Here is a 23,600-nt window from a genome sequence, read left to right as displayed (position 1 = left end):
AGCCACTCTAGTTCGTTCAAGCCATCACGCGTCCAACGGCACACCTGAACTTAGCCGAAAACCGGTTACCCGTGGGTTCCGATAGCCCATCGTCACCATTGAAGGTACGTAGAGGGTCGACAGCAGTTTCTTGGGACCTAGTGTCAGACATGCTCGCGGCAACCGGAGTCACCGCTAACATTTCGTAATGGATCACGATGTCCACACGCGGACCATGACAACTCACAAGGGTCGGGTCAGTCCAGAAAGGGTTCTGCTGACAGTCCAGGTGAGGGCGTCATGGCCCTATGGATAATTGAGTTCAACGAGCTTCACACCCTCGGCAGTTTCACGTACTATTTGACTCTCTATTCAGAGTGCTTTTCAACTTTCCCTCACGGTACTTGTTTACTATCGGTCTCATGGTTGTATTTAGCTTTAGAAGGAGTTTACCTCCCACTTAGTGCTGCACTATCAAGCAACACGACTCCATGGTACGCTCGGTCCATCATCCAACGGGCGCTGTTCTACGGGCCTATCACCCTCTATGGGTTCTGAGCCACATTCAAGTTGGACTTGAAAAGCGCTAAGATGACGGATAGTGAGACGCACCAGTACACGGAATCGGATAGACGGACAGGCCGCCACCCCTACGTGCTGAGCTTCTCCCGTTTCGCTCGCAGCTACTCAGGGAATCCCGGTTGGTTTCTTTTCCTCCCCTTATTAATATGCTTAAATTCAGGGGGTTGTCACACATGAACTGAGGCTTATGTACCTTGCGGTTGTTATCGTCACATCTGGCTTGCGACTACTTTGTTTCAATGTCCAATATGTACCGTTGGACTCGGTTAACGGGCTGTTAGCCCGCGTGTGGTTTAACTCACTGATACCTTCCATTGCCCATACGCTAGTTTGTTTGTGTTCCTTTGGTCAACTTCCATACTTGAATCATTTGTGCTACCGCTGCTGCTTCGACGCTACTTTGACATCTTCGCTTCTATTTAAATAAATAAATAAGCTGAAGCTAGACATCAGTAAACACCACCACAGACACCACAAGCACGCCTTCTCCTCGTACTTCCGCCTCACGCGGGAACACGGACGCTCTAAATACTTCGAATTCCAATGCCAGTATATTGTAAACCACGGGTTCTTTAATGCTAGCGGGTCGTCGCGACCCTAGTTAACATCATGGTGCACGTCTCGTGACGGGTGTCACGGCGTAGTTAAATGTATGCGATACATTTCTCAAATATAAGCGCTCAGTCATCTGTACATCATGGTAGGTTCCCACGACGTGCAATATGCGTTCAACTTATCAATGTTCATGTGTCCTGCAGTTCACATTATGACGCGCAGTTAGCTGCGGTCTTCATCGATCCATGAGCCGAGTGATCCACTGCCGAGGGTGACTAACTTGCGTAAGCCGCCGCTGTGCGCGTATACCCGTTCCCCGTAGGGAGGAGCAAGCCGCCGCTTAGAGACGAAGCATAAAGTGTCCTCATTCCACATAGGGCAAGCTGGATGAATCCATTTTACCCAGGACGGCCGAAGCGGCGTGGACCAGGGGAGAACTGAACCTTATACTTCACACCACAGTAAGTCTACGTGTCCTCTTCCACATAGGGCAAGCTAGAACTAACTATCTTACCCAGGACTGCCGAAGCAGCGTGGACCAGGGGAGGAACACACTTTTCATGGAAACGTAAGGCATCCATGACTGCCATAACGTAAGCCGCCGCTGTGCGCGTATACCCGTTCCCCGTAGGGAGGAGCAAGCCGCCGCTTAGAGACGAAGCATAAAGTGTCCTCATTCCACATAGGGCAAGCTGGATGAATCCATTTTACCCAGGACGGCCGAAGCGGCGTGGACCAGGGGAGAACTGAACCTTATACTTCACACCACAGTAAGTCTACGTGTCCTCTTCCACATAGGGCAAGCTAGAACTAACTATCTTACCCAGGACTGCCGAAGCAGCGTGGACCAGGGGAGGAACACACTTTTCATGGAAACGTAAGGCATCCATGACTGCCATAACGTAAGCCGCCGCTGTGCGCGTATACCCGTTCCCCGTAGGGAGGAGCAAGCCGCCGCTTAGAGACGAAGCATAAAGTGTCCTCATTCCACATAGGGCAAGCTGGATGAATCCATTTTACCCAGGACGGCCGAAGCGGCGTGGACCAGGGGAGAACTGAACCTTATACTTCACACCACAGTAAGTCTACGTGTCCTCTTCCACATAGGGCAAGCTAGAACTAACTATCTTACCCAGGACTGCCGAAGCAGCGTGGACCAGGGGAGGAACACACTTTTCATGGAAACGTAAGGCATCCATGACTGCCATAACGTAAGCCGCCGCTGTGCGCGTATACCCGTTCCCCGTAGGGAGGAGCAAGCCGCCGCTTAGAGACGAAGCATAAAGTGTCCTCATTCCACATAGGGCAAGCTGGATGAATCCATTTTACCCAGGACGGCCGAAGCGGCGTGGACCAGGGGAGAACTGAACTTTATACTTCACACCACAGTAAGTCTACGTGTCCTCTTCCACATAGGGCAAGCTAGAACTAACTATCTTACCCAGGACTGCCGAAGCAGCGTGGACCAGGGGAGGAACACACTTTTCATAGAAACGTAAGGCATCCATGACTGCCATAGTGCGTAAGCCGCCGCTGTGCGCGTAAACCCGTTCCCCGTAGGGAGGAGTCAAGCCGCCGCTTAGAGACGAAGTATGAAGTGTCCTCTTCCACATAGGGCAAGCTAGAATGAACTATCTTACCCAGGACCGCCGAAGCAGCGTGGACCAGGGGAGAACTGAACTTTATACTTCACACCACAGTATTGAGTAATGTGCCCTCTTCCACATAGGGCAAGCTGGAATGTTCCATTTTACCCAGGACGGCCGAAGCGGCGTGGACCAGTGGAGGACTACACAATCATGAGGTTTGATATCGACTTGTGTGTTTCAATAGGATACCGATGGTATGGTTTGAACCGATTTGATTTAGCCATTCTGAAGTCATCACTTGGTTGAAGCGCTGAACTAGGGAGGCATCGTTTACATATATATTGGTTTTCGCATGCTCTACTAGGTTAATGTCATGAGGTTGGCTATCGAGCATGCCCAAGTGATGACTTGATTGTGTGCTTGCTTGAATTCTTCACATTTCATACCATCGGTTAGTTGTCGAATCATTCCTCGATCATAACCTTCGTTCTTGGTTCATGTATGCTCTCTTCCACATAGGGCAAGCTAGAATTAACTATCTTACCCAGGACCGCCGAAGCAGCGTGGACCAGGGGAGAACTATACTTTGTCTTGTATGCCCTCTTCCACATAGGGCAAGCTAGAACTAACTATCTTACCCAGGACCGCCGAAGCAGCGTGGACCAGTGGAGGACTATACTTTGTTCATAACACCACAGTATTGAGTAATGTGCCCTCTTCCACATAGGGCAAGCTAGAATGAACTATCTTACCCAGGACCGCCGGAGCAGTGTGGACCAGTGGAGGACTACACAATCATGAGGTTTGATATCGACTTGTGTGTTTCAATAGGGTACCGATGGTATGTTTTGAACCGATTTGATTTAGCCATTCTGAAGTCATCACTTGGTTGAAGCGCTGAACTAGGGAGGGGCATCGTTTACATATATATTGGTTTTCGCATGCTCTACTAGGTTAATGTCATAGGGTTGGCTATCGAGCATGCCCAAGTGATGACTTGATTGTGTGCTTGCTTGAATTCTTCACATTTCATACCATCGGTTAGTTGTCGAATCATTCCTCGATCATAACCTTCGTTCTTGGTTCATGTATGCTCTCTTCCACATAGGGCAAGCTAGAATTAACTATCTTACCCAGGACCGCCGAAGCAGCGTGGACCAGGGGAGAACTATACTTTGTCTTGTATGCCCTCTTCCACATAGGGCAAGCTAGAATTAACTATCTTACCCAGGACCGCCGAAGCAGCGTGGACCAGAGGAGGACTATACTTTGTTCATAACACCACAGTATTGAGTAATGTGCCCTCTTCCACATAGGGCAAGCTAGAATGAACTATCTTACCCAGGACCGCCGCAGCGGCGTGGACCAGTGGAGGACTACACAATTAAGAGGTTTGATATCGACTTGTGTGTTTCAATAGGGTACCGATGGTATGTTTTGAACCGATTTGATTTAGCCATTCTGAAGTCATCACTTGGTTGAAGCGCTGAACTAGGGAGGCATCGTTTACATTACTTGTATATATATTGGGTTTCGCATGCTCTACTAGGTTAATGTCATAGGGTTGGCTATCGAGCATGCCCAAGTGATGACTTGATTGTGTGCTTGCTTGAATTCTTCACATTTCATACCATCGGTTAGTTGTCGAATCATTCCTCGATCATAACCTTCGTTCTTGGTTCATGTATGCTCTCTTCCACATAGGGCAAGCTAGAATTAACTATCTTACCCAGGACCGCCGAAGCAGCGTGGACCAGGGGAGAACTATACTTTGTCTTGTATGCCCTCTTCCACATAGGGCAAGCTAGAATTAACTATCTTACCCAGGACTGCAAAGCAGCGTGGACCAGTGGAGGACTATACTTTGTTCATTACACCACAGTATTAAGTATGGTGTCCTCTTCCACCATAGGGCAAGCTAGAACTAACTATCTTACCCAGGACCGCCGAAGCAGTGTGGACCAGGGGAGGACTATACTTTATACTTCACACACTAGCCATACTGAAGTCATCACTTGGTTGAAGCGCTGAACTACGGCGGGGTAATCGTTTACAGGTTATAATCATATAGCTGCATGCTCATTAGTAGATAATGGAATATTGTATGGCAATATGAGCATGCCCAAGTGATGACTTTGTTTCAAGCTCAACAGGTAGGGTATTGAGTCCTCTTCCACATAGGGCAAGCTAGAATGAACTATCTTACCCAGGACCGCCGGAGCAGCGTGGACCAGTGGAGGACTATACCTTGTCCATTACACCACAGTATTAAGTATTGTGTCCTCTTCCACATAGGGCAAGCTAGAATTAACTATCTTACCCAGGACCGCCGAAGCAGCGTGGACCAGATGAGGACTATACTTTATACTTCACACCACAGTTTTGAGTACGCCTTGCATAAAGTATCTAGTTTGAACCACGAGGGCTCACAATGTAGAACCGCGAGGGCTCTAGTACCGATTCTCTCGGTACGGCTTGGTCCGTGTTCCTTTATGCTTGTACTCTAAGTATTAAGTATTGTGTCCTCTTCCACATAGGGCAAGCTAGAACTAACTATCTTACCCAGGACCGCCGAAGCAGTGTGGACTAGGGGAGGACTATACTTTATACTTCACACACTAGCCATACTGAAGTCATCACTTGGTGGGGGTGAACTACGGCGGTATCTATCGTTTTGGTTCGGTCTATATAGGGTCGCTTGCATGCTCATTCGAATATAATGTAATTGTGTATGGCAATATGAGCATGCCCAAGTGATGACTTTGTTTCAAGCTCAACAGGTAGGGTATTGAGTCCTCTTCCACATAGGGCAAGCTAGAATGAACTATCTTACCCAGGACCGCCGGAGCAGCGTGGACCAGTGGAGGACTCTATACTTTATACTTCACACCACAGTATTGAGTACTTCTTGCATAAAGCCCCTAATGAGAACCACGAGGGCTCTCTCAATGTAGAACCACAAGGGCTCTAGTACCGATTCTCTCGGTACGGCTTGGTCCGTGTTCCTTTATGCTTGTACTCTTAGAAAGTCTCAACCCGGAGGTCTTGACTTTGATTGTCATAGTTGGACTACGACGGGGCATCCGACCATTGCTGATCGAACACCCCTGATTCACCATCTTTCGGGTAGGCGGTACGCGTACCTCCGGACGCGGAAGTCTCAACCCGGAGGTCTTGACTTTGATTGTCATAGTTGGACTACGACGGGGCATCCGACCATTGCTGATCGAACACCCCTGATTCACCATCTTTCGGGTAGGCGGTACGCGTACCTCCGGACGCGGAAGTCTCAACCCGGAGGTCTTGACTTTGATTGTCATAGTTGGACTACGACGGGGTATCCGACTCATCGAATACCCCAGAAGCACACCATCTTTCGGGTAGGCGGTACGCGTACCTCCGGACGCGGAAGTCTCAACCCGGAGGTCTTGACTTTGATTGTCATAGTTGGACTACGACGGGGTATCCGACTCATCGAATACCCCAGAAGCACACCATCTTTCGGGTAGGCGGTACGCGTACCTCCGGACGCGGAAAGTCTCAACCCGGAGGTCTTGACTTTGGTTGTCATAGTTGGACTATGACGGGGCATCCGACCATTGCTGATCGAACACCCCTGTTACACCATCTTTCGGATAGGCGGTGCGCGACACCACCGACGCGGAAAGTCTCAACCCGGAGGTCTTGACTTTGTATTGTTGGATAGTCCTCTTCCACTATAGGGCAAGCTGGAAATATTCCATTTTACCCAGGACTGCCGAGGCAGCGTGGACCAGGGGAGAACTTCACGGAATCTTCAGGCATCCATGATTGCCATAGTGCGTAAGCCGCCGCTGTGCGCGTCAACTCGTTCCCCGTGAGGAGGAGTCTAGCCGCCGCTAAAAGACGAAGCATTAAGTGTCCTCATTCCACTATAGGGCAAGCTAGAATTAACTATCTTACCCAGGACCGCCGAAGCAGCGTGGACCAGGCGAGGACTATACTTTATACTTCACACCACAGTATTGAGTACGACTTGCATAAAGCCCCTAATGAGAACCACGAGGGCTCTCTCAATGTAGAACCACGAGGGCTCTAGTACCGATTCTCTCGGTACGGCTTGGTCCGTGTTCCTTTATGCTTGTACTCTTAGAAAGTCTCAACCCGGAGGTCTTGACTTTGATTGTCATAGTTGGACTACGACGGGGCATCCGACCATTGCTGATCGAACACCCCTGATTCACCATCTTTCGGGTAGGCGGTACGCGTACCTCCGGACGCGGAAGTCTCAACCCGGAGGTCTTGACTTTGATTGTCATAGTTGGACTACGACGGGGCATCCGACCATTGCTGATCGAACACCCCTGATTCACCATCTTTCGGGTAGGCGGTACGCGTACCTCCGGACGCGGAAGTCTCAACCCGGAGGTCTTGACTTTGATTGTCATAGTTGGACTACGACGGGGTATCCGACTCATCGAATACCCCAGAAGCACACCATCTTTCGGGTAGGCGGTACGCGTACCTCCGGACGCGGAAAGTCTCAACCCGGAGGTCTTGACTTTGGTTGTCATAGTTGGACTATGACGGGGCATCCGACCATTGCTGATCGAACACCCCTGTTACACCATCTTTCGGATAGGCGGTGCGCGACACCACCGACGCGGAAAGTCTCAACCCGGAGGTCTTGACTTTGTATTGTTGGATAGTCCTCTTCCACTATAGGGCAAGCTGGAAATATTCCATTTTACCCAGGACTGCCGAGGCAGCGTGGACCAGGGGAGAACTTCACGGAATCTTCAGGCATCCATGATTGCCATAGTGCGTAAGCCGCCGCTGTGTGCGTCAACTCGTTCCCCGTGAGGAGGAGTCTAGCCGCCGCTAAAAGACGAAGCATTAAGTGTCCTCATTCCACTATAGGGCAAGCTAGAATTAACTATCTTACCCAGGACCGCCGAAGCAGCGTGGACCAGGCGAGGACTATACTTTATACTTCACACCACAGTATTGAGTACGACTTGCATAAAGCCCCTAATGAGAACCACGAGGGCTCTCTCAATGTAGAACCACGAGGGCTCTAGTACCGATTCTCTCGGTACGGCTTGGTCCGTGTTCCTTTATGCTTGTACTCTTAGAAAGTCTCAACCCGGAGGTCTTGACTTTGATTGTCATAGTTGGACTACGACGGGGCATCCGACCATTGCTGATCGAACACCCCTGATTCACCATCTTTCGGGTAGGCGGTACGCGTACCTCCGGACGCGGAAGTCTCAACCCGGAGGTCTTGACTTTGATTGTCATAGTTGGACTACGACGGGGCATCCGACCATTGCTGATCGAACACCCCTGATTCACCATCTTTCGGGTAGGCGGTACGCGTACCTCCGGACGCGGAAGTCTCAACCCGGAGGTCTTGACTTTGATTGTCATAGTTGGACTACGACGGGGTATCCGACTCATCGAATACCCCAGAAGCACACCATCTTTCGGGTAGGCGGTACGCGTACCTCCGGACGCGGAAAGTCTCAACCCGGAGGTCTTGACTTTGGTTGTCATAGTTGGACTATGACGGGGCATCCGACCATTGCTGATCGAACACCCCTGTTACACCATCTTTCGGATAGGCGGTGCGCGACACCACCGACGCGGAAAGTCTCAACCCGGAGGTCTTGACTTTGTATTGTTGGATAGTCCTCTTCCACTATAGGGCAAGCTGGAAATATTCCATTTTACCCAGGACTGCCGAGGCAGCGTGGACCAGGGGAGAACTTCACGGAATCTTCAGGCATCCATGATTGCCATAGTGCGTAAGCCGCCGCTGTGTGCGTCAACTCGTTCCCCGTGAGGAGGAGTCTAGCCGCCGCTAAAAGACGAAGCATTAAGTGTCCTCATTCCACTATAGGGCAAGCTAGAATTAACTATCTTACCCAGGACCGCCGAAGCAGCGTGGACCAGGCGAGGACTACTTTATACTTCACACCACAGTATTGAGTACGACTTGCATAAAGCCCCTAATGAGAACCACGAGGGCTCTCTCAATGTAGAACCACGAGGGCTCTAGTACCGATTCTCTCGGTACGGCTTGGTCCGTGTTCCTTTATGCTTGTACTCGCGGAAAGTCTCAACCCGGAGGTCTTGACTTTGATTGTCATAGTTGGACTACGACGGGGCATCCGACCATTGCTGATCGAACACCCCTGATTCACCATCTTTCGGATAGGAGGTGCGCCCACCTCCGACGCGGAAGTCTCAACCCGGAGGTTCGGACTTAGAGTTTTTCCCATTTAAAAGTTTTTCTCTTAGCCATACTGAAGTCATCACTTGGTGAACGATTGAACTAGGGCGGGTTAATCGTTTATAGGTATCATGTGGTTTGCATGCTCTCTTAGGTTAAGGTCATGTGGTTGGCTATCGAGCATGCCCAAGTGATGACTTTGTTTCACGCTTGCTTGATTTCTTCATGATTCCCTGTTATATAGTGTAATCATTCGAGAACAGGGAATCTTTGGTTTTGCTCAACAGGTATTGGATGTCAACTTGGTATCTAGATCGCATTAAGTCTCAACCCTTAGGTTCGGACTTGTATAGTGACATCTTGTTACGGTCTTGAGTCTCAACCCGCAGGTTCGGACTACTTAGTGTTTGATCGAATATAATATGGCAACTTGTGCCTAAGTCTCAACCCGCAGGTTCGGACTTCTGTTTATTTGGCCAATGTATGTATAAGGCAACTTGTGCCTAAGTCTCAACCCGCAAGTTCGGACTTGTGTATTTGTTCGAAGTCATGTATAAGGCAACGTGTGCCTAAGTCTCAACCCGCAGGTTCGGACTTGTTAGTGTTTCGTCAACTTTCATATGGCAACTTGTGCCTAAGTCTCAACCCGCAGGTTCGGACTTGTGTGTTTGTTCGAAGTCATGTATAAGGCAACTTGTGCCTAAGTCTCAACCCGCAGGTTCGGACTTGTGTATTTGTTCAAAGTCATGTATAAGGCAACTTGTGCCTAAGTCTCAACCCGCAGGTTCGGACTTCTATAGTGTTTCGTCAATTATCATATGGCAACTTGTGCCGAAGTCTCAACCCGCAGGTTCGGACTTCTATAGTGTTTCGTCAATTATCATATGGCAACTTGTGCCGAAGTCTCAACCCGCAGGTTCGGACTTCTGGAAGGATCACTTGGCCACTAATGATCCTTCCGCAGGTTCACCTACGGAAACCTTGTTACGACTTTTACTTCCTCTAAATCATCAAGTTCGGTCAACTTCGATAAAGCAGACGCGGTTCACGAGGATCCAGCGAACGATCATCTCCAAAGACCTCACTAAATAATCCATCGGTAGTAGCGACGGGCGGTGTGTACAAAGGGCAGGGACGTATTCAACGCTGGCTGATGACCAGCACTTACTAGAAGTTCCGAGTTCATATGGACCATTGCAATCCATAATCCCTACTAAGTGAGTATTTGAGTGATTTCCCGTTCCTCTCGGAATAGGAGACACGCTGCTACCCACATTGTAGCACGCGTGTAGCCCAGAACATCTAAGGGCATCACGGACCTGTTATCGCTCGATCTCATTTTGCTAAACACAAATTGTCCTGCTAAGCAGCGTACCGTAAGTGCACTTGCGCACACGAACAGCGAAGGTGTCAGGTCATACTCCACCGAAAGGTCCTAACCCGTTCCAATCGGCATCGACGCATTAACGCTGACTGCGTTCTAGTTAGCATATGTGAGTCACGTTCGTTATCGGAATTAACCAGACAAATCAATCCACGAACTAAGAACGGCCATGCACCACTACCCTTAAATTTGAGAAAGAGCTATTAATCTGTCTCACCTCCATAAGTTCGGACCTGGTAAGTTTTCCCGTGTTGAGTCAAATTGAACCGCAAGCTCCATTTCATTGTGGTGCCCTTCCGTCAATTCCTTTAAGTTTCAACTTTGCAACCATACTTCCCCCGGAACCTGACTTTGGTTTCCCGGAAGCTACTGAGAGCACCTGGTTGTAGCGTCTCCCAATTGCTAGTTGGCATCGTTTACGGTTAGAACTAGGGCGGTATCTAATCGCCTTCGATCCTCTAACTTTCGTTCTTGATTAAAGAAAGCATCCTTGACAAATGCCTTCGCTTTAGTTAGTCTTACGACGGTCTACGAATTTCACCTCTCGCGCCGTAATACTAGTGTCCCCAACTACTTCTGTTAATCATTACCTCCGGTCTGAGTACAAACCAATGAAAGATTAGACCAAGGTCGTATTCCATTATTCCATGCAAGATTATTCTAGGGCGTTTGGGCACCCTGCTTTAAGCACTCTAATTTGTTCAAGGTAAACGTGAGCGGTCGAGCTCTATGTTACACTTGCACCCGTTGAAGGGCACACCATGACACAGACTTGGTGCCCTACCACACCATTGAGTCGCAACCAGATTCCGACTTGGCCCACCGACCACGGGTTGACCGGGTCGGCGGAGCCGGACTGTGTTGGACAAGTATCAACTTCGAACGTTTTAACCGCAACAATTTTAATATACGCTAGTGGAGCTGGAATTACCGCGGCTGCTGGCACCAGACTTGCCCTCCACTTGATCCTCGTAGAAGGATTTATGCTCTACTCATTCCAATTATGAAACATCATTAAAGAGTTTCATATTGTTATTTCTCGTCACTACCTCCCCGTCCCGGGATTGGGTAATTTACGCGCCTGCTGCCTTCCTTGGATGTGGTAGCCATTTCTCAGGCTCCCTCTCCGGAATCGAACCCTGATTCCCCGTTACCCGTTGCAACCATGGTAGTCCTCTATACTACCATCCATAGTTGATAGGGCAGATATTTGCGAGATCTGTCGTCGGTGCGAGACCATACGATCAGCATCATTATCCAGACTTCAACTCAATGACACGGAGAACCCGCGATTGGTTTGACTAATAAGTGCACCAGTTCCCGCGAGGGTCCTGGCATGTTGCATGTATTAGCTCTAGATTTTCCACAGTTATCCAAGTAACTAGGTTGATGATCTCGTAAATTATAGCTGTTATACTGAGCCTTATGCGGTTTCACATTAAATCTGTTTGTACTTAGACATGCATGGCTTAACCTTTGAGACGAGCGTATATTACTGGTAGGATCAACCAGAATTCCGACTTTGCGTTCGAATGTTCATTGTCCCATTGCACCCGGAGGAGCAAACACCACGTTCTATATGTTGTCAAGTCCGGTAGCACACGGGAGGCGAGCCCCCGTGCGAACCTCATTGCCCTCGTATCACACACACCCGATGCACCGGACAGGCACTTGAGCGGCATTCGACTCCGCTAAGCGCTCGTGCGCCCGATTGTGCATGCGCTGACGGGGCCTTCATACCCCTACCACAGCGACCTTATGCCAAACTTCCATGAATGCTTAGGTGAGCTGACAAGGGCCTTCATTTCCCTACCATCAACTAAAGGACACGCTAGGCGCGTCCGATCATTGCAACTGCGGGGCTTTCATACCCCAATCACCACAGTACGCAATTCACCAGAGTTTAATCACAACCCCCCCGGACATGGCACACTATTAACTTGCAACAAAACTTAGTGTGTGCCGGGCACATCGGTTCCACAAAATCATTCCCGATGTACCCCAATTGGGGTTGTGAACGCATCCATGGTCCTCTGACACACCCAACCAAGCGTGGATACTACATACCTCAAACACCCAGTACACTAACAGACAAATCAACATATGGTTGCTTTCCCCCAGACATTTGCCAATCACTTGGCACCCGGACGGGAACTCGCTCCTGATTGCGCCATTGCCACCCATTTGCCAAGAGCGAGTTCTGTATGTAGATTTCATTTGGAAAGACAACCGTGTACTGGATATTCTATCCGACGATTACAGATGACGAGTACGAGACTCGACTACACTCACGGATAATACATTTTGGGTCGAGATTGCTTTCGGGGTTTTCGATTGGTCTTGCGCTTGTAAACGTATAACTTTGACTTGTGGTAACCTCGGTATGTTAGTCGATCACGTGGTTGTGAACTGGGTACGGGTGGGCAATCTGTTCACTTGCACTCTGGGTAGGAATATGGTGAGCGCTATAGGTTAAAGATCATGGTATGGTTCCATCGTGATGACTTTCGCTAGATAGTAGGATGTTTGGATAGTTATAACGTTTTTGGCCATTTGTTCATAGTGTTCGGTTCATTGAGGAATTCGATTGGTCTTTGCTTCACACACGTGGTCGATCACTTGGATGTGAACTAGGGTGAGAATAAGGTGTTCACTAGTGCTCTTAGGTTTTGGATCAGTACTGAGCACTTGATTGGTTTCGCATAATATGTATCCATAGTGATGACTCTTTCCAGCTTAAGATTTCGTTACCAGTTTCGAATCCTCCCCACGTTCGCTTTTACTTGGTTAGGTTTTCGAGTGTAGATTTGAAAGCAATCTCATGTATGTATCCCATCTGATATAAGCCACTGACAGTTCATGTCACCTCGTTCAACTCTCGCTGGGTCACAGAAGTATGTTACTGCGCCCATTATCCCTACTCGGATAGGTTCGGTTCGTTCGTTTTATACTACGGTGAGTAAACTCAATTTGTGCATCGCATAGCCATGGAAAGCAAGCTTTCGCGGGCCTCTTCGACTGTTTTGATACGAGCTGTGCCCGTGATGCTTGTCATCCCAGGATACTAGACCCCTTTGGACGACCGCATGACCATCAGAAAGTAAATTCCACGTTCGATTTGGGGTGTGAACCCCGAACATAAAGTCTTTGTGTAGAACCACGAGGGCTCTATAGTACCGATTCTCTCGGTACGCTTGGTCCGTGTTCCTTTATGTTCGTACTCTTGTGAATAAGATTCACGTTCGTTTTGGGATATTTGCTACTGTCACCGTTTGAGTACTATGGGGCTTGAACCCCTAACATAAAGTCTTTGTGTAGAACCACGAGGGTTCTATAGTACCGATTCTCTCGGTACGCTTGGTCCGTGTTCCTTTATGTTCGTACTCTTGTGTGTATAATATTCATGTTCGGTTTGGGATATTTGCTACTTTCACCAGGGTCCCGTTCTTCATACAAGTCTGCCTTGCTAATGTGGTAACTTTATAGTGTAGTTCTGACATCCCAATTTTGGGACTTAGCCGATTTTTCGTATATTTCCATATGACCCATAGGGTCCCTTTCTTCATACAAGCTTGCCTAGGGCGATCGGTCAAAACTTGTCTTACTATTCGATTGGTCTTCGCACTTTCACCCTAGGCAGTTCGCCTAGGTCTGTCTTCTTGAGGAGGCCAAAACCCGAAATAAGGAGGTTCGGCCGACCCTGAAACCTCCCCTGTCTGAACTACACTAACCCGATTTTTCAGGGTCCTCAGCGCCATACAACTTTGCCTAGGTCACTTGTACTCTTGACTTGGGCCATCCGACTTGGTCCGTGTTTCTTCCTAGGGTTCACCTAGGTACTTTGCCTTGCTTGATGTGGTAACTTTTTAGTGTAGTTCAGACATCCTAATTTTGGGACTTAGCCGATTTTTCATGTATTTCCATATGACCCATAGGGTCCCTTTCTTCATACAAGCTTGCCTAGGGCGATCGGTCAAAACTTGTCTTACTATTCGATTGGTCTTCGCACTTTCACCCTAGGCAGTTCGCCTAGGTCTGTCTTCTTGAGGAGGCCAAAACCCGAAATAAGGAGGTCCAGCCGACCCTGAAACCTCCCCTGTCTTAACTACACTAACCCGATTTTTCATGGTCCTTAGCGCCATACAACTTTGCCTAGGTCACTTGTACTCTTGACTTAGGCCATCTGACTTGGTCCGTGTTTCTTCCTAGGGTTCACCTAGGTACTTTGCCTTGCTTGATGTGGTAACTTTTTAGTGTAGTTCAGACATCCCAATTTCGGGACTTAGCCGATTTTTCGTATATTTCCATATGACCCATAGGGTCCCTTTCTTCATACAAGCTTGCCTAGGGCGATCGGTCAAAACTTGTCTTACTATTCGATTGGTCTTCGCACTTTCACCCTAGGCAGTTTGCCTAGGTCTGTCTTCTTGAGGAGGCCAAAACCCGAAATAAGGAGGTTCAGCCGACCCAGAAACCTCCCCTGTCTGAACTACACTAACCCGATTTTTCAGGGTCCTCAGCGCCATACAACTTTGCCTAGGTCACTTGTACTCTTGACTTAGGCCATCTGACTTGGTCCGTGTTTCTTCCTAGGGTTCACCTAGGTACTTTGCCTTGCTTGCTGTGGTAACTTTTTAGTGTAGTTCAGACATCCCAATTTTGGGACTTAGCCGATTTTTCATGTATTTCCATATGACCCATAGGGTCCCTTTCTTCATACAAGCTTGCCTAGGGCGATCGGTCAAAACTTGTCTTACTATTCGATTGGTCTTCGCACTTTCACCCTAGGCAGTTTGCCTAGGTGTAGCTTCTTGAGGAGGTCAAAACCCAAAATAAGGAGGTTCAGCCGACCCAAAAACCTCCCCTGTCTAAACTACACTAACCAGATTTTTCAGGGTCCTCACCGTCATACAACTTTGCCTAGGTCACTTGTACTCTTGACTTAGGCCATCTGACTTGGTCCGTGTTTCTTCCTAGGGTTCACCTAGGTACTTTGCCTTGCTTGATGTGGTAACTTTTTAGTGTAGTTCAGACATCCCAATTTTGGGACTTAGCCGATTTTTCATGTATTTCCATATGACCCATAGGGTCCCTTTCTTCATACAAGCTTGCCTAGGGCGATCGGTCAAAACTTGTCTTACTATTCGATTGGTCTTCGCACTTTCACCCTAGGCAGTTTGCCTAGGTGTAGCTTCTTGAGGAGGTCAAAACCCAAAATAAGGAGGTTCAGCCGACCCAAAAACCTCCCCTGTCTAAACTACACTAACCAGATTTTTCAGGGTCCTCACCGTCATACAACTTTGCCTAGGTCACTTGCACTCTTGACTTAGGCCATCTGACTTGGTCCGTGTTTCTTCCTAGGGTTCACCTAGGTACTTTGCCTTGCTTGATGTGGTAACTTTTTAGTGTAGTTCTGACATCCCAATTTTGGGACTTAGCCGATTTTTCATGTATTTCCATATGACCCTTAGGGTCCCTTTCTTCATACAAGCTTGCCTAGGGCGATCGGTCAAAACTTGTCTTACTATTCGATTGGTCTTCGCACTTTCACCCTAGGCAGTTTGCCTAGATGTAGCTTCTTGATGAGGCCAAAACCCAAAATAAGGGGGTTCGGCCGACCCAAAAACCTACCCTGTCTAAACTACACTAACCAGATTTTTCAGGGTCCTCAGCGACATACAACTTTGCCTAGGTCACTTGTTCTCTTGACTTAGGCCATCTGACTTGGTCCGTGTTTCTTCCTAGGGTTCACCTAGGTACTTTGCCTTGCTTGGTGTGGTAACTTTTTAGTGTAGTTCTGACATCCTCATTTTGGGACTTAGCCGATTTTTCGTAAAATGCCATATGACCCATCAGGGTCCTTTGCTTCATATAAGTTTGCCTTGCTTGGTGTGGTAACATTTGAGTGTAGTTCTGACATCATCATTTTGGGACTTAGCCGATTTTTCGTCATATACCATATGACCCATCAGGGTCCTTGCCTTCATATAAGTTTGCCTTGCTTGGTGTGGTAACATTTGAGTGTAGTTCTGACATCCCCATTTTGGGACTTAGCCGATTTTTCGATCAATACCATATGACCCATCAGGGTCCTTTGCTTCATATAAGTTTGCCTTGCTTGGTGTGGTAAAATTTGAGTGTAGTTCTGACATCATCATTTTGGGACTTAGCCGATTTTTCGTAAAATACCATATGACCCATATGGGTCCTTTCCTTCATATAAGTTTGCCTTGCTTGGTATGGTAACATTTGAGTGTAGTTCTGACATCATCATTTTGGGACTTAGCCGATTTTTCGTAAAATACCATATGACCCATATGGGTCCTTTGCTTCATATAAGTTTGCCTTGCTTGGTGTGGTAACATTTGAGTGTAGTTCTGACATCCCCATTTTGGGACTTAGCCGATTTTTCGTAAAATACCATATGACCCATCAGGGTCCTTGCCTTCATATAAGTTTGCCTTGCTTGGTGTGGTAACATTTGAGTGTAGTTCTGACATCCCCATTTTGGGACTTAGCCGATTTTTCAATCAATACCATATGACCCATCAGGGTCCTTTGCTTCATATAAGTTTGCCTTGCTTGGTGTGGTAACATTTGAGTGTAGTTCTGACATCCCCATTTTGGGACTTAGCCGATTTTTCGTAAAATACCATATGACCCATCAGGGTCCTTGCCTTCATATAAGTTTGCCTTGCTTGGTGTGGTAACATTTGAGTGTAGTTCTGACATCCCCATTTTGGGACTTAGCCGATTTTTCGTAAAATACCATATGACCCATCAGGGTCCTTTGCTTCATATAAGTTTGCCTTGCTTGGTGTGGTAACATTTGAGTGTAGTTCTGACATCCCCATTTTGGGACTTAGCCGATTTTTCGTAAAATACCATATGACCCATCAGGGTCCTTTGCTTCATATAAGTTTGCCTTGCTTGGTGTGGTAACATTTGAGTGTAGTTCTGACATCCCCATTTTGGGACTTAGCCGATTTTTCGTAAAATACCATATGACCCATCAGGGTCCTTTGCTTCATATAAGTTTGCCTTGCTTGGTGTGGTAACATTTGAGTGTAGTTCTGACATCCCCATTTTGGGACTTAGCCGATTTTTCGTAAAATACCATATGACCCATCAGGGTCCTTTGCTTCATATAAGTTTGCCTTGCTTGGTGTGGTAACATTTGAGTGTAGTTCTGACATCCCCATTTTGGGACTTAGCCGATTTTTCGTAAAATACCATATGACCCATCAGGGTCCTTTGCTTCATATAAGTTTGCCTAGCTTGGTGTGGTAACATATGAGTGTAGTTCTGACATCCCCATTTTGGGACTTAGCCGATTTTTCGTAAAATACCATATGACCCATCAGGGTCCTTTGCTTCATATAAGTTTGCCTTGCTTGGTGTGGTAACATATGAGTGTAGTTCTGACATCCCCATTTTGGGACTTAGCCGATTTTTCGTAAAATACCATATGACCCATCAGGGTCCTTTGCTTCATATAAGTTTGCCTTGCTTGGTGTGGTAACATTTGAGTGTAGTTCAGACATCCCCATTTTGGGACTTAGCCGATTTTTCGTAAAATACCATATGACCCATCAGGGTCCTTGCCTTCATATAAGTTTGCCTTGCTTGATGTGGTAACATTTGAGTGTAGTTCAGACATCCCCATTTTGGGACTTAGCCGATTTTTCGTAAAATACCATATGACCCATCAGGGTCCTTTGCTTCATATAAGTTTGCCTTGCTTGGTGTGGTAACTTGTTAGTGTAGTTCTGACATCCCCATTTTGGGACTTAGCCGATTTTTCGTAAAATACCATTTGACCCATCAGGGTCTTTTGCTTCATATAAGTTTGCCTTGCTTGGTGTGATAACATTTGAGTGTAGTTCTGACATCCCCATTTTGGGACTTAGCCGATTTTTCGTAAAATACCATTTGACCCATCAGGGTCTTTTGCTTCATATAAGTTTGCCTTGCTTGGTGTGGTAACATATGAGTGTAGTTCAGACATCCCCATTTTGGGACTTAGCCGATTTTTCGTAAAATACCATATGACCCATCAGGGTCCTTGCCTTCATATAAGTTTGCCTTGCTTGGTGTGGTAACATTTGAGTGTAGTTCTGACATCCCCATTTTGGGACTTAGCCGATTTTTCGTAAAATACCATATGACCCATCAGGGTCCTTGCCTTCATATAAGTTTGCCTTGCTTGGTGTGGTAACATTTGAGTGTAGTTCTGACATCCCCATTTTGGGACTTAGCCGATTTTTCGTAAAATACCATATGACCCATCAGGGTCCTTTGCTTCATATAAGTTTGCCTTGCTTGGTGTGGTAACATTTGAGTGTAGTTTCGACATCCCCATTTTGGGACTTAGCCGATTTTTCGTAAATTACCATATGACCCATCAGGGTCCTTTGCTTCATATAAGTTTGCCTTGCTTGGTGTGGTAACATTTGAGTGTAGTTCTGACATCCCCATTTTGGGACTTAGCCGATTTTTCGTAAAATACCATATGACCCATCAGGGTCCTTTGCTTCATATAAGTTTGCCTTGCTTGGTGTGGTAACATTTGAGTGTAGTTTCGACATCCCCATTTTGGGACTTAGCCGATTTTTCGTAAAATAAAATATGACCCATCAGGGTCCTTTGCTTCATATAAGTTTGCCTTGCTTGGTGTGGTAACATTTGAGTGTAGTTCTGACATCCCCATTTTGGGACTTAGCCGATTTTTCGTAAAATACCATATGACCCATCAGGGTCCTTTTCTTCATATAAGTTTGCCTTGCTTGGTGTGGTAACATTTGAGTGTAGTTCTGACATCATCATTTTGGGACTTAGCCGATTTTTCGATCCATACCATATGACCCATAAGGGTCCTTTTCTTCATATAAGTTTGCCTTGCTTCATGTAGTAACATATGAGTGTAGTTCTGACATCCCCATTTTGGGACTTAGCCGATTTTTCGATCAATTCCATATGACCCATCAGGGTCCTTTCCTTCATATAAGTTTCCCAAGACTTAGTGTTTTTTACCTTTGGACACCAATATCACCCTTACGGGTATCTTTGATCTTCGCACCATGTATTGACCAAATGTAGGTCTTGCTATGCCAAACTTATAATTGTTCAACACCAAGTCTCTATCTTGAACCATTAAGGCTCTAACTTGCACCAATTGCTTGGTACTCTTGGTCCGTGTTTCATCGCATACTGACTTCTTGACTTAGTGCTTTTTTCCTTTGGACACCAATATCACCCTTGCGGGTATCTTTGATCTTCTCACTTTGTATTGACCGAATGTAGGTCTTGCCATGCCAAACATATAATTGTTCTACACCAAGTCTCTATCTCGTACCGCCAGCTCGGTACATTCGATAAACCTGCCCTTAAGGCACCCGGGACTTAGTCATTTTTTCACATTTTTCATGATTTTGAGGCAACTTTTCTCGACTTTGTCACCTTATATCACCAAGATCCTTTCCCTTTAGCGCTTCACTCTGTTCGTATGATATTTAGCGCTGACTATCACCTTTCTATCGCTGAGCTCAACTTCTTATTCGGTGCCATAGAGCCAGAGATATTTGGTGTATGCTGTTATAAGGGAAGTTTGTCACTTTTTCAAAGGCCCACTTTGGGACGCCCATATCTCACCTTCAGGTATCTTCGATCTTCTTGTCGTCTATGGACGAAACTTAGGTCTTGTCTTGGCCAACTTATAAATGTTCTACGGCCAAGCCGTATCTCTTACCGCCAGCCCGGTATTTTTGGACATAGTCGGATTTTCGCCTCTCGTGGTAACAATTTCTGACTTTGACTCACAATAACACCCGAACGGTCACATGCTAGCGCTTTGCTTGGTAGGAATTATAGTTAGCGCTACCTTTTCTCTTTCCATCGATACCTTGTTCGTTCCATTCCATGCAATACAGCCGAAGTTATGATGTTTCCCGTTTTCCATATCATGTGGAGCTTATGCTCTGGGAAAACCATCTAACACCTGTACCACCCTTTTGGGTACCACCGATCTCGACACTATGTTCGGGTCAAATATAGGTTATAACATGCCCAACTTATAATTATTCTACACCAAGTCTCTATCTCTTACCGCCTGCTCGGTATTTTACTCGTAAGTCCAATTTTCACAACTTGTACTTTTTGGCCCAATGTACTCGAGTTTCAATTTTGGTAACATTTTTCGACTTTGACGCTTAATAACTTCCAAATCATGCTAGTTAGCGCTTTGCTTTCTTCTAGTCGTATCTAGCGCTGGGTGTTACCTTTCCAAAACATATCCTAGCTTTACAATCCATGCCATATAGCCGGAGCTACATGGTGCACAAGTCAAATCCATTTTAGCCATGTTTCATTTTTGCCAATTTTTGACCACTCGTATCACCCTTCCAGAGTGGTCCGATCTTCTTGCTGTCTATGGCCGACTTTTAGGTCTTGTAGAGGCAAACTTATAAGTATTCTACGTCATCCCGCTATCTCTTACCGCCTGCTCGGTATTCTTGGTCTTGTGTGATTTTTGGCCATTTTGGTATTATTTTTCGACTTTGTCGCTTAATAACTCAGTTTTGCTCAACACTTAGCGCTTCGGTTGTTTGGGATTATAGTTAGCGCTTGGTTCGACCTTTCCAACACTGATCTTAGCTTGTCGATCCGTTCCATACAGCCTGAGTTATTCGCGATACCGTGTTTCAACCCATTTCTCAAGTCTCGTTTTGGTCCAACTTTGAACCAGCCATATCACCCTGATGGCTACCTCCGATCTTCTCGCTCTATATTGGCCAAAGTTAGTTCTTGTGGTAACGTACTTATGATTGTTCTACGCCGTGTTCGTAGCTCTTATCGTTCGCCCGCTATTTTCGATCATAAGGTGAATTTTCGCCTCTAAACCACCATTTTTCACCTTTGCCCTCTAATATGACCGACTTGCTCAACACCTAGCGCTTCGCTTGGTAGGACACATAGCTAGCGCTCGTCAAGACCTTTCCAACGCATATCCAAGCTTTCCGATCCGAGCCATACAGCCTGAGCTATAGGCGATACCGTTTTTCCCATTTTCTTGGTCACATGCACTTTAGGGTACCCCTTTTTGCCTTTGACCCTTAATACCTCCTCCGGGTCACTAGTAGGCGCTCAGCTTGGTAGGAAACATAGCTAGAGCAGGCCTTCACCTTTCCAAAACTGCCGAAAGTGTATCGATCCGACATCTAGAACCAAAGTTATGGTCATTCCCATCATGCTCTACTTTCATGGTCAACCTCCACCAAGCACACCTAGGTTGGACCAACTTTCACCAACTCATCTCGAACCCCAAATTTGCTTCGACCTACTAGGTTTCCCTAGTAAAGTGGTCAAAACATCCATTACAACACGACTGGTCTTTCTGGTGGTCGACCTAGGCGACTTTGTTCGACGACCACCACCCCATGGAACTAAAAGACGTCCCTTGATACGGACCACCGATACATTTTCCGGCCTGTCTAAACTACACTCATCGAAATTTTTTTGGGTCCCCACCGTCATACAAGTTTGCCTAGGTCAAGTTTTTCTTCCGGATCGGCCGCGGACCTCACTTTTCATTATCTAGGGAGGCCATAGGGCCCCAAAAGGGGTTTTTTAAAATTTTCGACACTTTCGACTTCGGTCGGATTTTTTCCGATTTTGGTCCGACCTAGGGACTTGGTGGTCCAAGGAGCCTCGGGACCAAACTTTTTTCTCAGGGGTCCCTACCTCCATACAACTTTGCCTAGGTCAATTTTTTGGTCCAAATCGACCGCGGATTTCACTTTTCAATATCTGGGGCTCGTGTAGAGTCCGAATATGAGGTTTTCTCATTTTTCGACATTTTCGACATTTTTGGGATTTTTTCGGGTTTTTCGACCTAGGGGTCCGCCGAACAAATTTTGGGTCAAAAATTTTTATTGAACTAGTCGAAAGTACGCAAAAAGATAAGACTTTTTGCCGAAGACACCATGCCCCGGAACCGACTCCTTCCCCTTCAAAATTGGGGACAAACGTGATTTTTGAAACTTTTCCTTAGGGAGCCAAAGACTTAGAAAATTTTCAAATTCTCGATTTTTCGATTGCGAGCTAGCGCTTTGCGGTCTTCGGCAATGTTGTAGATCTCGACGAGATAAGACTTTTTGGTCAAGGGACATTTTGCCCTCCGACCCCTCCTTCCCCCCGCAAATCGCCCCCCAAAGTGCAATTTTTGCATTTTCACCTCTTTGCACGCACTGTTCGGCCCAAATGGCCACTTTCTATGGGTCTGAGCGCTTTGCAGTCTTCGGCAAACTTTTAGAGCGTACCAAGCCCTAATTATAATTGTTCTACACCACCTTCGTACCTCTTCATCCCTGGCCGCTATTCGCGTACCAAGGTAATTTTTGTTCATTTTGTCAACATTTTTCATCTTTGACTGCTTATATCGGCCTTGCCATGAACCGATAGCGCTTCGCTGTGTTCTAACGTAAGTTAGTACTACTCTTTACCTTTCCAAATCATATCTTAGGTTGCCATTTGCTTGCGTACAGCCGGAGCTATGAGCGATACCGTAAAAAGTACCGAAACTTGGAAAAATCCTTTGATCGCCCATATCCCCCCTTTGGGGGCCAGATATCGAAAAAAGTTCTGATTCAAAAAGTTGCGCATTAACGTGTTCTAGTTATGCCTAGAACATTTCACTTCGCTAGCTGGCCTGCAACTTAGCCGTAATTGGGATTTTAGGGTGTTCTTGGAGGGCCCATTTCCTGCGACTTGGTATCTTTTGGGCCCAATGTTTCTCTGATATCTCCACGAGTTTTCCAGATAGCCTTTTCAAACTTTCAGGGTGCCTAGAACACCTCAAGACCTTTCCAACGCTCTGCCGTTTGCCTCGCTCGGACATCTACAGCCAAAGTTATTCGAGGTACACGGTACCTTACCCTGTTTTCTCAGTACTTGGTCGAAAATTTCGATCAGCCATATGACCGACTTGGACAACCCTGAGCGGGTTGGCCCCATATAACTAAACTTTCGTCTCGTGGAGGCAAACTTATAAATATTCCAAGTCAACTCGCTATCTCGTACCGCCTTGACGGTATACTTGGTCCAAAGGCCATTTCCAGCGACTTGGTCGCAATTTCGCTCTAAGTTTCGCTAATACCTTCGTCCGTGGACATGGTGATTTTTTGTTCGTATTTTTCCTTGATAGTCCCACTCAAGACTATTCCATACCAGAGCCAAGCGTCCCGCTAAGTGCCATACAGCCTGAGCAGTAATTCATGAAAGGTACCTCTACCAGTTTTTG

At 46.8% G+C, this 23,600-nt stretch overlaps 1 non-coding gene across 1 annotated transcript; it reads right to left on the bottom strand.

Moving 5' to 3' along the window:
- Positions 1–1,235: 1,235 nt before the first annotated feature.
- LOC131292768 (5.8S ribosomal RNA) lies at positions 1,236–1,390 on the bottom strand. Its single transcript, XR_009190369.1, has one exon. It is a non-coding gene; the product is annotated as a 5.8S ribosomal RNA (ribosomal RNA).
- Positions 1,391–23,600: the final 22,210 nt, after the last annotated feature.

Source organism: Anopheles ziemanni, unplaced genomic scaffold (assembly GCF_943734765.1).
Source record: "Anopheles ziemanni unplaced genomic scaffold, idAnoZiCoDA_A2_x.2 X_unloc_67, whole genome shotgun sequence".
NCBI classification, from domain to species: domain Eukaryota; kingdom Metazoa; phylum Arthropoda; class Insecta; order Diptera; family Culicidae; genus Anopheles; species Anopheles ziemanni.
Note: the sequence above shows the minus strand (reverse complement) of the source record. Positions and strands in the feature narration are given on the sequence as shown.